Genomic DNA, 15,938 nt, shown 5'->3' with positions numbered 1-15,938 from the left:
ATCGCTCGCGCCGCGGATCCCCCCTACCCGCGCGGACCCCCTCGTCCATCGCTCGCGCCGCGGATCCCCCCTACCCGCGCGGACCCCCTCATCCATCGCGTGACGTCATCATCCCCCGCGTGATGTCATCATCCCCCGCGTGACGTCATCATCTCCGCGTGACGTCATCATCCCCCGCGTGACGTCATCATCTCCGCGTGACGTCATCATCCCCCGCACGTGACGTCATCATCCCCCGCGTGACGTCATCATCCCCCGCACGTGACGTCACCCCCCCCCCCCCCGCGTGACGTCATCATCCCCCGCACGTGACGTCACCCCCCCCCCCCCCGCGTGACGTCACCCCGCGTGACGTCACCCCCCCCGTGACGTCACCCCCCCCCCCGCGGTTCCCCCTCGCCCCTCACCCCCCCTCGGAGCCCCTGCGTTAGAAACCTCATAGTCTTACTACTACCATATTTTAATTATATCATATTTTAATAACTAACCATATTTTAATTATATCATATTCAAATAAATTATTAAATATATCATAAACTTTTAATTAATATTTTAGAATAATGACCACGAAAAATAACGGATTAATAAAATGTTAATCATCACCAGAGATCAGCTAAAGTAATAAAAGTGTATTCTGTTTAAACGTATTAAGAAATTCGAAACTTGCTATAGTCTCTATTTAATAAAACTTTCTTTGTGTAGGAGACTGATTCATCCAACCAGAAAACTCGAAATGTTCTAATTATGTGACTGGCGGGGGGAAGGAGGGGGAGGCACGATCGCCTTATAAAAAGCGTCGAATGTCGGGGCATACATTCCATAACTTTACACGGTAGTCCCAACCGGCTAATTCCCGAAATCTTGGTTGCTATGTTAAGGAACGCGAAGACAGCGCATAATTAAAGCGCACGTGTATTTACGGTTTGGCAATGTGAGCAGTGGCGCAAAGGGGATCAGATAAATGTTAAAGGTCCAGAAATCTACATCAGGCAAAAGACCGTACATCGACCTTTCGGCCCCTCGCGATCCAACTTGTATACGAATGTTCGTCGCATCGCATATAAATATATATAATACGGTAATTGTACGATCGTAATTCGCGCGAATTCTTCAGATATTCCGGCATTTGTGGAAGGCGAGATGGAAGTACAGTTATTTTCTTAAATATCTGCAATAAATCCGCAATTTAATGGACTAAGGACGAGGAAGTTGTCGGTTGAAATCGATTGCCCATTAAAGTGCAAGTAAACTCCTTCTTACATATCTTTAAACATACACGTATTTTATATTGTTCAAATAGATAATCATCGCGCTAATCATATAATATTAATCATATAATCATATAATATTATATGTGCATATATACATATCTTTGATTAAAGCAACAAAGCAAAGTTAATTAATAATGTAATACTTTAATTTGTAATACTTTAAAAAATACTCTTTAAACAGTGTAAAAAATAATAATAAAAAGTATAAAAGATATATCTCCGAAGAAATATTAAGAAATATTGCGAAATTTTTCTATCACTGAAAGGTTTTTCAAAAATTATCATTAATTTAAAATTAATTTATTTAAAATATTAATTATAATACTTCGTATTGTTTCCTTAAGCTTTTACTTTACTTTACGTTATATTGTTTCCTTAAGCTTTTACTTTACTTTACGTTATTTATAGATTGAATATCTTTGGAATTTACGTTTTATACCATTCAGATATCTACAATAATAAATAAATCTTTAATCTTAATGAAATAGATTTTATGGGATTATAGGATAGTTAGGCAATATAAATGGCATTGAAAATCTAAGGGTTAATACGTAATATTTTTATGTCATGTAAGTTATTAAATGTGAATTATTAAAACATTTTTCCGGCATCGTAATTAAACGAGCGAACCCGGAGTGTTGGAACGTTTTAATCGACATGGCGAAAAACAAAAATCGCGCATTACCCTTGTTTGTGTGTTATTCATTATCCAATATTAATTTTACAATCTAACTTTATGTCATCGACTAATGATTATCTGACGCATAATTTATGCCGATATATTTCTAATGTCATGGTTCACAGATTGAGTGCATAAAAGTTCCTCATACATCAAAAGTAATCATACAAATAATCGTCGACTCGTGCCGTGGACGGCGAAGAGGGAAAGGGGATCGAAGAAAATGATATGGTATGTTCGCACAAACCCTAGATCAATGATACGATCCCTATGATTCAGTGCAATCCAGTAGTAAGAGAAGGATTAAACTAAATATACTGTTCATTTAAGATCACGCTTTTCTCTCTTGTAATATAACGCAGCCGATTCAAATATATAAATAACTTTTCTCCGACTTGATAGAAATGTATAAAAAAATAGACACATCTTTTTCATTTAAATATAGATAAATATAATAACATGAAATGAGTCACCGTTAAAAAAGCCGTATTAATTAGCGCAGTGCTCGCATCGTCAAGCTGCCGTTTTAACGAGCTTGAATGTAATTTTCTAATTCCCCTATTTGCGTACACGTAAAGTTTTCATGGTTCAACACGTTTGGCACACTGAGAATATCACATGGGTTTATACATTTATGTTGAAAGAAAAGAAATAATTATACGTTATTAGTGTCTATTAATTCTATTACATAATTAAAAATAATTATTCTCTAATTATTATATCTCTAGAGAAATTTGTTATTCTACAGTTAGGCAATTCTTATTATTTTTCGATAATTACTAGCTTATCTTAATTATAATTCATGAATTATGCTTCAAAAATAACGGAATCAATCTTTTCATTAAAAAAAAATCTAAAATAAAAAATAAAAATCCGTTGTTAAAATATGATTCGCTAAGTTTGAAGCATCTTGTATAATCGCCAGTCACTAACGATTCTCACGATACTGAAAGCGTCAGTCATCCGTGACCCTAATATTGGATCCATTAAAATGACGTAACGGCAATGAATCATCGATATTGCATTTATAAAAAATTTAAGTATACATTTTCTTATATAAACTATATACTAAACATATTTATCCAGTTTCTCTAACTTGCAATCTAGTCAGTTTAATTGCATAACTTATACTTGATATTTTATCATTATCGATAAGCACGAATTTCTACATATTTTTCAAATATATTCTTATTTCATCCATACATATATATTATACAAACACGTAATTATGTTTTTAATTACTATCTAAAAGTAGCAACATTTTAACACTAATATTTGCGTGCCTTTTTTATTGTTTTATTTTTAACGCGAAATTCTCTTTTTGCTTCATATATCTTCAATTTTTAATTCTGGTGACATAAAAATGCATTTACTTCAAGATTACCTAAATCATATTGATAAGCGGTTTCGCGGATCTACGATAATTGGGACGATTTATCTTTCTCGCTGTTCGCATAATTCAGATCATTAAGCTCGTACGCGCGTTTCACGCGATGTGATTTAACGCGAGAGCGGTTGTCCGCGAGGTTACCGAATCCGCGGCTATAATGCACATCGTCGGGAAGATTCATGGCAGCCTTTCGAGGAGTAATGTCCAGAACGCGGGATTCACCGATGTTGCATTTATCCGAAGAACGCGTTATCCCTCCCTTTAGCGAGCGTGTGCAAGATACTCTTGATTGGAGAGAGAAAGAGGAGGTCACACGCCCACTCTCGCTTTTAATAAAGCCAAACCGGAATTGTAAAGCTGAATCTAAATTGCATAATTATACCGGTCTACGTCTCTCTCGCACTACAACATATCTTACTCACTCTTTCCCCGTCTCCCTCTCTCTTTTTGTCCCTCTTTTTGATCATCTTCTTGACCATTTCTTATTCTCCTTCGACTGTTATTCGTTTGCCTTTCTCTCGCGGGCAAATATCAAAAGAATAACATCACAAATCTACCAGCCGCATATCTTTAAGATCTCCAATATTACGGTAGCCGGCCAAAAATAAATAAGATAAAAATAATGCTCTTTGTATAAAAGTATAATCAAAACTCCACATCAAGTTTAATAGCAATATGTAAAAAAATATACACAATATATTATATATGTTCGAAATCGCATGTTTTTTACATTCGTGAACATATTTTACTCAATACTTATTAACTAACCAAGTTCTTGATAGGTTCGATTAAACTACCTCGTTATGAACATGTATCTCGTTTAAAGATCAAGTTATAACAAAATAAAAGAGTGGTGATCGATTAACGGCTCCAGACGTTACTTTCACCGGTTTTTAAAATTGAATCTGGAATTCAACAAGATTATTGTATCTTTTTGGCAAAAAGATTCAAATCCAAATAAGTAAGAGAGAGAAAGATAGAGGTAATGATGAAAACACAACCGACGATACGGCTCATTTGGCCTTCCGGTTGGCCGGAAATGACTCTCTTTGAGAGAGATTAACTCTCAGAATTTATTTTCTTCCCGGCATGAGAGACATCGTTTCTTCGTCCAATTATTCAGCCCAGTGATTTCGCTTGCACGAAACAGCAACGTTGTACTTGCATTCTTCCCAGCCGATATTTCGCAAGGCTCTTATCGCAAATTGAAAAGGTTTGCAAGATTGCGTCTCGCAGCAGGATATGTTTGAAGGAAGACCATATTGTTGCAACGCATCATACTTATCTATCCGCAAATCCGTCGTCGCTATTGAACGTATCGCTCCCCATTGTTCGGTAAATCACCTGGTCGATGTCGTTGCACTTTTTCCATGATATGTCATGGCGATCGAGGCACGTATACTTGATGTACAAGCGTAAATCATATATATATGACACAGGATAAGTGCAATGTAACAATTGCGCTGAGACGTTCGCGAAATATTTCTGCGACTATATGTCTACATGTCATATGTAAGCCTATCGAGTGGACTGTACGAATTCGTTTATTGTTTCCTTGCTCGCGTGACAGATGATGGATTTCCATCGGCTGTTAAATAGGCAAGTATGTACATGTGTGTATATGTGTAGTGCCTCGTTCGAAACGAAATGTGCATGCACAGGCATCCTGTCCCTCCCAGACTCATTATGAGACAATGAGCGTCGTTACATCGATCACAGGCCAGGGCATTCTGCCGAGGCGGAAGAGAGCGAACTTGTATTTCGCGTGTAATGCGAACAGTAGTGGATTTAGAACACCCAACGTGTTTAGACTCTGCAAAATGTTGCTGAAATAATTTTTCTTTTAATTATTGCTTGCAACAATAATTTAGAAAACGTATTAAAAAGGTTGGAAAAGCTCTACATTTTTTTTAGCGTAAAATGCATGACTGTCGTTCAATTAAATCATAGAAAAAATGTGTGTATTGCTTATTTATAAACATTTCTAAATTAAAAATTTAAGAAAAATAAGTTTCTTAAAATAAGTCTCTCAATTATTAAAATCTTAAATGATCGCTTAGATCTATCGGTGAATACGCTACTGAAATGGAGAGGAGTTGAGCAATTAATTCCACTAGCAGATGGACTGCAGAAAATTTGCTCCGAGAAACCACTAATCGTCTTGTGCAATCAGGTATGCAGCAGACTAAAATCTTTGTGATACACATTTTCCATGTGTGTATTATGCACGCATGTACAATTCGCACATAACGGAAAATTGATACAGGAATGGCATAAACTAAATAATATGCTACACGGTGTGGAACTTTATTTGTCAAAATGTCAAGATGGTGCGTTTAACGGAGAAATTCATAAGTGTCAAGCTCGTCGTTTGTCTTCATGATTGCGACTAGAGAGATTAAACTTTGAATAATTGGACAACTAAAGGAATTTGAATATAGAATTACAAATATAGAAAATATAGAATTGCAAATTTATTTCATAAATCTATACAACTTCGATAAATTATATAAATTTCATAAATCTACAAAGACTCTTCGATAAATTGTATGTTCAAAAATTTCTTCTACAGATTTAAATGATGTGCTAAAATATATATAAAGAGAACAATTTTATATACTTAAAAATCTATGAAATTATTATATGAAACACTTAATTACACACATATAATTATATTTAATAATTAGAGATTTGGCTCAAGTAATCATACATATAATTATATATATAAATATCTAAAAAACTTTGAATTGAAGAAAAATTTTCTCTTGTGTTCTATCATAATTTTGATGTTATTGTTGTGCTGCAGACATATTTTATATTATTAGTAATATATTATATTTTTTACATATACAAAAAAAACTGCGTTTAATATTTATCATGTGCTTATATTACCACCTCCTGCTGTTTGTACAAGTTGCTTAAGCATTATTGTCTGTTACTAAAGTCAAATTTGTCACTTTAGTAAATCACATCTCTGATGTCATTACTCATTCAGTCACACCAGAAGAGAATTAGAATAGAATGACCATAGATGATTACTCGACTCGAGCGTGTGTCTGACATTATTTCATAAACATTGTCTGACTGATAAAGTCCTTCTCCAAGCTATTTAGCTATAGTATATTGTTATCTTTGTTAGGATATAATGCGACATTTATTTTATGAGATTTTAAACAGAGGCTGTCAATTAGATTTTATAATTATTTGCAATTAGACTTACATTTAAAATATTAAAACACATGTAAAAACATTGTAAACAAATGTAATATATAAATTTTTAAAATTTATATATATTATATTTTACTTAAAAGTTTTTTAACATTCCATAAAATATATAATTTATAAGTTCTACACTTGAAAAAAATAAATCTGCAAACTATGTGACTATATGTGAACAAATAAATTATTGTAATGGAAATCGTAGTAATATATTTATCGATTAACATATCACTACCTGTTAACATAATTTATTATGTATTAAACAGATGCGCGGAATGACACCAAGATATAATCGAAAACCGATGGATTTTAACAGGCAAAGAGCCTGTGCGTGATTGTCATATAATTCAAGCAATGAAGGCCATTCTCAGTAACTATATATAGTTCCATTCTCTCTTTCTCTATCTTTTTTTCTCTGAGGTGGCATGGACTGATATTTTTACGACTGTGCACATGTGTGCAGTATTATATTATAAATATATCTATAAAATATCTATCTGTAAAATATCTGTCTATAAAATATAAGTCACTTCAAAATATTGGCCGATTTTACGAAAATTCTATTTTTAAATTAAATACATGTTTGCAATTTCACGCACTGATAACAATCGTATTTTGGGATGCTACGTTTCATATTTAGTTATATATATGCAATATGGAAGTACAGATCGAGTATTAACATTTCTTCAATGCAAATAAGTAAATATTTGTTCATTGTTAAAACATCATTAGAATAATTAAATATTAACAATAATTAAATATTAATCATGCAATTTTTCGATTAAACAATAAAATCGAGATTGATCTAAAAGAATTGAAATTTAGACTTCTCACAAATATATAATAGTATATTGCTATAATAATATAAACATATAATAATATATTATAATATTGATAAAATTTTTTTGTAAATTAAGTAATATATTAATTACACTAAATAATTAGGTAACACATAATAAAATCAATTAAAAATTAATCAAGTAATTAAAATAAATTTTATAATTTTTTTTGATGAGTTGAACTTCACTAAACCAATTTTATCTGTAATGAAGGGAAGTACATCTTTGAAAACGGCAACACATGTGTCGTGTTGCATCTCCCAGCACGAAATTTAAAACTGTCAATCTATTTAAGAGAGCAGCAAAAAATATTCGTAGTGGTACATATGTGTAGGTATATGTGTGGTATATATGTGTAAATGTATATATAAGTTCCAGGCCTCGCCCATGCTAGAACGACTGAACAACTGATTCGCCGAACTGCGCACCTTTCGCTTAAGAATCGGAACGAATCGCGATTGACCACTACGACGACAAACAAACGCAACTATATGCGCAGACGACGATAAGAGATTTCTTTTGGCCAGAGCAATCGCGCGCGCGACTGATCCGTGAGAAAGATCGTGAATGAAAAATCGTCATTCAGTGCGCGCAACCGATTCAATCGCGCGCGAGTTGCATTAAACATCCTGAAAAGTCTGTATTGAGATTGTTCCATGAAAGAATTTTCATGAACGTGAAATCCTGCGTTTCAAATGGCGAGCGTGATCGAAAAATTCGATCAATTTAAAAATTAAGCGGCAGATAAACGTAAAGTGAATACGATATATTTGTACCATCTGTACCGATATAAAAGTACCGAGATCCCTGAATATTTCGAAAAATATACATTTTCGTGAAAAATGTTTCAAACAAAAGTTATAGGGCTTTAAGTTACGCATTATATAGTAATATTAGTATGACCTTGAATAGCACCGTAAAGGTCATATAAAAATCATTTTAAATTTTTTAAATAGAACTCCCTATTTTTCATTACATATTCTTATAGCTTACCTCGAAAGCTTTCCAAAACACTATAATTAAATTATTTTTCATTAAGTACTTTCCGAGTTAATTTGCAATTAACAATTACATATTTTTTTCTCAAAAACAACTATGTGTTTTCTTTATACCAATTGATTCCTTCCATTATTTTATACATAAAAGTATTAAGGTAAGATAATCGAAAAATGAATATTTTACTAGATATTTTACGGTTTATGTAAAATTAAGAAATTATTTCAAGCCTCATAACTCGGAAAGTACTTAATGAAAAATAACTTAATTATAGTGTTTTGGAAAGTTCTCGAGGTAAGCTACAAGAATATATAATGAAAAGTAGGGGATTCTATTTAAAAAATTCAAAGTGATTTTTATGTGACTTTGACGGTGCTATTCAAGGTCATACTAATATTACTATATAATGCGTAACTTAAAGCCCTACAACTTTTGTTTAAAACATTTTTCACGAAAATGTATATTTTTCGAAATATTCAGAGGTCCCGGTACTTTTGGCGGACCCTGTACATATAATTATCAGGATGTTATTGTAAGTCCAAATACATATTAAAATATGTATACGTGTCGTAATACTATTATTGTAGGTCCAAAACATTATCAGAATCACAATAATTCGAATGAGTTTCTCCTGTACTACAAATCTCACTAGTTAATATGCGGAAACTTTACTACACGATAATAATAAAACAATCTTTATTCTTCTGAGTAGAAAGCTGTGACCTGCAAAATGAGTGACAGGAAACGTGGATTCAGCAGAATTTCCGCTAGTTAAGTTTCGAGGCTAAAGCTCTTAATGACACTGTTTACGCTTTATGTGATCTAGTCGTAGACGCAGGGACTAGGAGAAGCTTTCACGTTGCAAATACAATAATACGTAAGCTATTAAAGTATCAAACAAAATTATAACAAAAATGCATTGAATGAAAAAAATATATGTATATGTTTTTCTATATTATTATATTTAGATCGCACAAGTATCTCGAAATCATAAAAGTTTTTCTTTTTTAAAATATACATTAAAACGTTTATGCAGATTGAAGTTCATATAACACGTTTCTGCTAATTTTATCATTAAAAGTTTAAATTATAATAAATTTTAATACAAATAAAAATTTATATTCTAATCTGTTTAACACATATAATAATAAAAATATACATATTTTCAACAAAACAATTGACATCTCGTCAATATTTATATCGTCAAAATTTTTGTATATAATTTTTATTACAGCTGGGATAGAGCTACATTAATTTTTATCTAGGTATACACTACAACCTCATTTTTAAGGGCACACACAGTCCTACAGGCAATTCTTCTCCTAGATCACGCCGTATCTGCCGTCTTTCTGCGCTAATGGCAGTCGCGAGATTAGCTGCGTGAACAACACTTAAGTTGCGAAGGCGGTGATTATCTTCATGATGATGATTTCAACGTAGCCCGATTTGGCGAGAAGTTCCGTTTATGTCTCGGTTCATCCATGGCCATGTGATTCATAAGAGACACAGATCATCAAGATAAGCATTTTATTTTTTCTTTCATTTGTCTCTATGGCATGATCGTAAAATTGTTTCACCCTCTAGACGACAATAAACGCATGAACGCATTTCCGCATCGAAAAAACAAAATAAATTTTTTTAGTAAATTATAATTTATCGTAAGATCAATGAGTAATATTTTTATCGTACAAATTGTACATCGTGTAATATTTGTCTATTATTAATAATGAATATGTTACAATATTCTTGTAAAATATAGATTTGATAAATAAGCGTACATAAATATTAACGAATAAATTAGAGAAACCAGATAGAGAGGAAATAAAGAGACACAACGAACAAAAAACAAGGAATAAAGAGAAAGGAAATATATGAAAATGAAAATGAAACAAAAAAATATAGAAAAAATACTAATTATTTAATAAAGATAGGAAAGGTAATCTATAATTATAGACACTATTAACGATATATTACTACACTGAATGCGATTACAAAAGCAACAAAGTCGTACAATGTTAATCGCCATTATATAAGAATACACCAAAATCATCCATTTTAAAAAATATAAAAAATTATATATTAATCTCGATATGTGTTACATAAAAATAAGTAGATAGATATATTTGCATTGTGTCATTTATTTTTATTTGCAAGAAGACTAAATAATTATAGGTAAAAAGAAAAAAATTACATTGATATTATCAAATAATTAATTATTATAAATGAAATTAAAATATTAAGCTAAGTTTATGTAAATTTTAATAATATCTTTATTTCAAATAATTACAATTAATATTATAAGCGAGTAAAAAGAATACAAAATGGAACAGGGAATTATAGTTCAGTGGTAGAATAGTTGCCAACTGAAAGGAAAGATTCTAAAATCGAATCCGGTCTGGAGACAAGATTAGAACAATTAAAATTGCGAAATAAAGAAGTAGTAAATAAATATATATTTGTATTAAGAGATAAATAAAAAAAAATAAAAAAAATAGCGGACGTACAAATTAGAGGGGAGAAAATCTGCTCTCACTCCCGCTCGTTCCCGTCAACGAAACTGAATTCTTGAGAATATATTATCGGGATAACGTTGTTATCGTGATTGTTAATAAGCTCGAGAGCGAACGGAATCCCAATGCTCTATTAGACAGAATGGGGATAGAGAAGACTCTTCTCGAGATCGAACACAAAAAATGAATGATGCAAATGAATGATGCAAATTGAAAATACAGAAAATGTTTTTTTCAGATACTTTTCTTTTCTTTCTTTAAGAAATGCGGCTTAACTGCGTGCACCAAAGGCCGCCATTCATTCTATTAAATTAAATAATAATTAAATTATATAAAAAGATAAAATTTAATGAAGAATAAATTCTCTCTCTTGGCTCACATACGTGTGCGCTTCGCGTGTGTGCGTCTTCGACCATTATCAATATTAAAGAATCATTAATCGCGTAAAATTAATAGCTATTTCGAAAAATTTGCATCTTATAGAAAAATAAACGATTTAAATAACATTTTAAAATATTCAATTATTAATTGCTATCTTATTTATTTATTATTGTATATTCATATCTAAATTCGTTTGCTCAAATAAGTAATCAAATTAAAAGTCACCTCATGTTACCTTTTCTATCCTTTCATCAATTTTCGTTCTTCCACGATCGTGCGCATCCGCTCAATCGTGGCGGCGCCAGCAATGCTATTTGCAGCGGACCGCTGGTTGTTGAACGCGTGGGCGGCTGATTGTCGATCCATTGTGGCGACATATATGCACGCGACAGCATCATTACGACCAGTAAGGTCCAGTCACCCTTCGCAACATTACTATCGCGGTCGGCAAACAATACGCGAGATAGTAACCAAGCTTACACGCACGTCTTCATAATTATAATTTATAATAAATGGATAAAGACATAAATAAATTTATATAAAATATATAAATATATAAAATATATAAATAAATAAATATATATAAAATATATAAATATATAAAAAATATATAAAATATATAAATATATAAAAAATATATAAAATATATAAATTAAAATCTGCAGTGGGGAAAAAAGAGGGAGGATAAACTAAGTTATCCCTCCTGTAATCAATTTCGATTATCGCTGAAAAAGTACAATATTAAAATGTTGAAAAAAATCGAATATAATCCATGAAGGACCACAATCAATTACTTATAAATATTGTGTGATGTTTCCTGATCCATGAAAGAAACGCGGATTGCGAAATACTGCTCAATCTCGTTTTATCCCGAATGGAGTGATGTTTGATTGCTTTAACGGATCATGGCACGTTGTGGTCTTACACTTAAACGCCATTGTCCATGCTGATGATGCACTTTCGACATTCGCATAAATCTTCCGCGGTTATGTAGCGAGAACAGACGTATACGGCATGACGTATGCACGGCGTATCTAAATTTGCATGACCCAATGGCCAGGGGCCACTGATCTCTATGAACGAAAGAGAATTTCCTGGAAACGTCATTTCGAAGCGCGTAACAGCGCGTTACGTTACGTTGCGCTGCTCGTATACGATCAAAAATAGATACTTCGTGCAGCTGGTAGCTCGTAAAGATCTCATCCCAGCATAAATGAAAATATGATCGGTTCTATTTAATAATCATGATAATATAAAAAAAGTTATGAGTATAAAATGCTTATTTTTTTTTTAATTTATTACTTAATTTTAGTTTAATTTTTTAATTTCTCCTTTTTATTAAAAAATTATTATGATCTTATTAAAAGATAGTTTTTTAAAAATTAGATTTTATAAGACAGCTAAAATTACATTTCGATGTTTCAAGTTTCAATTGTATTCATATTGCTACAATCTCTTGTAAATAAGTAAAAAAGTCCACCCACTCTTTTCTATTCTACAATATAAAAAAAACATCATTATGATCTAATGTTACATAATAAGCGAATACAATGATAAAATTGCATAAGGAAGCATCAAAGAGGAAAACTTTCGATCGAACAGAAAGATTTCGAGAAAAAAAAACGAAAGTATTTTTCTTTTCTCTTGACTATAGAGACGAAAAAAAAATGATAAGAAAATGATCGTAAGAATACGTACGCATCGTATCGTAAGAAAATAATAACGGAGGTATAATTTACGCATAGACGAATTAAGAGATGAGAGATAAGTTCTAACAAACATTGTCCAGAAGATAACAGTAAAAAAAGGCACACCTACTGCTCCTCTCTCTAGGTCATCAGGACGATTCTCTGAAAAAGGCGAGACGAATGCGCCGGAGGCGGCAAGGACGATTCGCGTGGGTGGTTCCATGTGCGTGCGTGGTGTCCATTTAACGGTCGCGGTTTTATCAACGAGAAAAGAGGAAGGATTTCCCATGATAACGGATTAGTTGATTTTTCATGTCGGCTCATCGATCATGGTAAAATTTTATTACAATCGCGATAACGGGAACGATATACGAGCGGTTTGACCTTATGAATCACACCTCGTATAAGGTACTAACCTTACACGTTAATCCATCGTTTAATCGTGAAGGTTACACAAAGGATGCGGCAAAAATTCTCGATATACAGGGTGTATCTGAAATGATGCACTAAACTTTAGGAGCGTATTCTAGAGGTCAAAATAAGACTTTTTTTCCTATGAACATGGGTCCGCAAATGAACCCTCCTCCGAGCCCTAGAGGCCCCTAAAATTTGGGAAAAAAATTGAAAATTGGCTGTATTTCAGAAAAAAAAGGTTTTGACGTTACCCCTTTCTTGAGAGATAAATAAATTTGCGTTGCGGGTGTTTGGTCAATTTCACACATTTTCAAATTTTAGCTCGGAGGGGGGTTCATTTGCGGACACATGTTCATAAGAAAAAAAAGTCTTATTTTGACCTCTAGAATACGCTCCTAAAGTTTAGTGCATCATTTCAGATACACCCTGTATATATTTATCGAGTGTGTAATATAATCGCGAGGTAAACTGCTAATCACTCAGATAAACTCTGTGTACATTAATTTTGTAAGACAGTTTTGGGTAAACAGCTTTATCTAAGGAACTCTGTCGTTACTTCCTTAATTTAGATTTACAACTTGAACGATTTATTAATCCAAGAAAATCCTTAAAAATTATTTATGACATTATTGCATTATTTATCACAAATATATTATTATTAAAATATAATTATGTAAAAAAATAGTTTCTCAATTTTGCATTTTTGCGACTTGACTCGTACGATTTAATTCTTGATTCGTAAGAATATTTCTTATTTCTTATCTTACATAAATCCTTATGTAATGTTGCATATCTCGAATGAAGTTGTTGGAGAAAATCGATTAAGAATATAATGACACTGGCAGTGGAAAATTGGTTAAATGCGCGCTGAAGTCTTCCGTTTAGTCAGTGATATTGTTGTTTCGTAACAACTCACGCATTTGCAATGCAGGAGACGCCGGGTATCTTCTAGAAATCGCAATAAATTTCTACCCGATTTCTGCAGCAGCGAGAAGTAGCTGTTTAATGTCATGCACAGTGCGTTGCTGGAACTGCTTTGCAGGGTTAACGGCCTGGGATTTCTCGATGATGATGCAAAAAAAGCATCAATCGCTTATTACGCGTACATTTCGCGGTTATTATCGCGCTAGATCTCGTCATTAAGAACCCGAAGAATCTCCAATCGAGCCCGAGGTCAGTGCTTCGACATTGAGACGATGAAGTCGGCCGTGAAGTGGAAATTAAGAAAGATCGTAACGGTAGATATTTTACGCCGATAAAGTCAAGTCAGAACTTATCGCACGGCCTTGTCTTCTTTTCCAGATACTTTCTTTACGACCGAGAACTGACTGTCTTTCGTTCGCAAATGCTTCCAGCTGAAACGATCCTCGCGAGGCAAAAGTCAGTCAGCACCGTACAAATATTTGCCAATTGGGAATGGGTAAACGTGAAAAAAGTTTCGAGAGAGATCTTAAACAAACCAACGTTAGAGCGAAAGACTAACATTGCGTGCATGAAATTTGGGAGCTCGTTAAAGACATGCGAATTTTATGCACGCGTTTAAAGAAGATACGATTGAAAGCGAAGGGCGCATTCTGTGTATCTCCCTTTCACCTTCGTTTATATTCTATTTCGTCATCAATGCTGAGAGAAATATAATTGGCAGTTTTCCTGAGAAGCATGTTATTATCTTAAACGGAGTCAAGAATCGACTGAGAATAAAATATTCAGCGTATTCAGATACGAGTATCTCCCCTGACTATGATGCTTAATAATAGACTAATGAACGTTATATTACAGCTTCTGTTTCATATTTCGAATAATTATAAATAACTTTCGAATATATTTGAATCATATTTAAGTCATGAAATTTCAATTAATAATTGATAGTTTGATTCTAATCTTTAAAGTAAAATTCTAGACTAGATTTTAGATTAGAATTTTTCAATATTTTCATATCGTATATGAAATTTAATTTTAATGTGAAATTTATTATTATTAATTCACTCAAATTTTAATATATTTTATAAGCACTTTCACGTTATATAAATATATGTATTAAACATAACGTAATGTAACGTTTAATGTCCATCTTTGATATTATAATAAGTGCAAAAATATGATATGATCGCGACACGAACGCATAGGAAGAAAGAGAAAGCCTATCGAGTCCACACGAGTGTAAAATGAAAAGTACGGGAATTTACACGAGGCTGACGCTGTAAATTGAATACGTAATATCGCAACTTATTAAATGTCATTATCCCCACAAATACAGCGCACAAATGTATGATGCGTTTTGCTATTTAAAAAAAATATAAGACATATGTTTATTTTTTATGTATACACAGCGATGAAATCAGTTGTACATGCGCGAATAATTAATCCGCTAACACGGAATGTCAGTGATCACACAGAAAAAGAGGACATTCTTGTTTTAAAAATATATTTAGTTTTAACATGGAAATCTTGAAATGAGATTATATCGCGTTAATTAAAGAAAAATATAATTGCTTGAATAATTGCTTACTTGAACGAAGCCATTTTATATAGTTCAATCAAGAAAAATATA

At 32.7% G+C, this 15,938-nt stretch overlaps 1 protein-coding gene across 2 annotated transcripts in view; it reads right to left on the bottom strand.

Annotated features, from left to right (window-relative positions):
- LOC145971209 (rho GTPase-activating protein 20) overlaps positions 1-15,938 on the bottom strand; it is a 266,316-nt gene that overhangs the window by 216,729 nt on the left and 33,649 nt on the right. The window lies entirely within an intron of this gene.

Source organism: Camponotus vicinus, unplaced genomic scaffold (genome assembly GCF_025532165.1).
Source record: "Camponotus vicinus isolate PSW18456_S1 unplaced genomic scaffold, iyCamVici1.0 SCAF_4, whole genome shotgun sequence".
Taxonomy (NCBI): domain Eukaryota; kingdom Metazoa; phylum Arthropoda; class Insecta; order Hymenoptera; family Formicidae; genus Camponotus; species Camponotus vicinus.
Note: the sequence above shows the minus strand (reverse complement) of the source record. Positions and strands in the feature narration are given on the sequence as shown.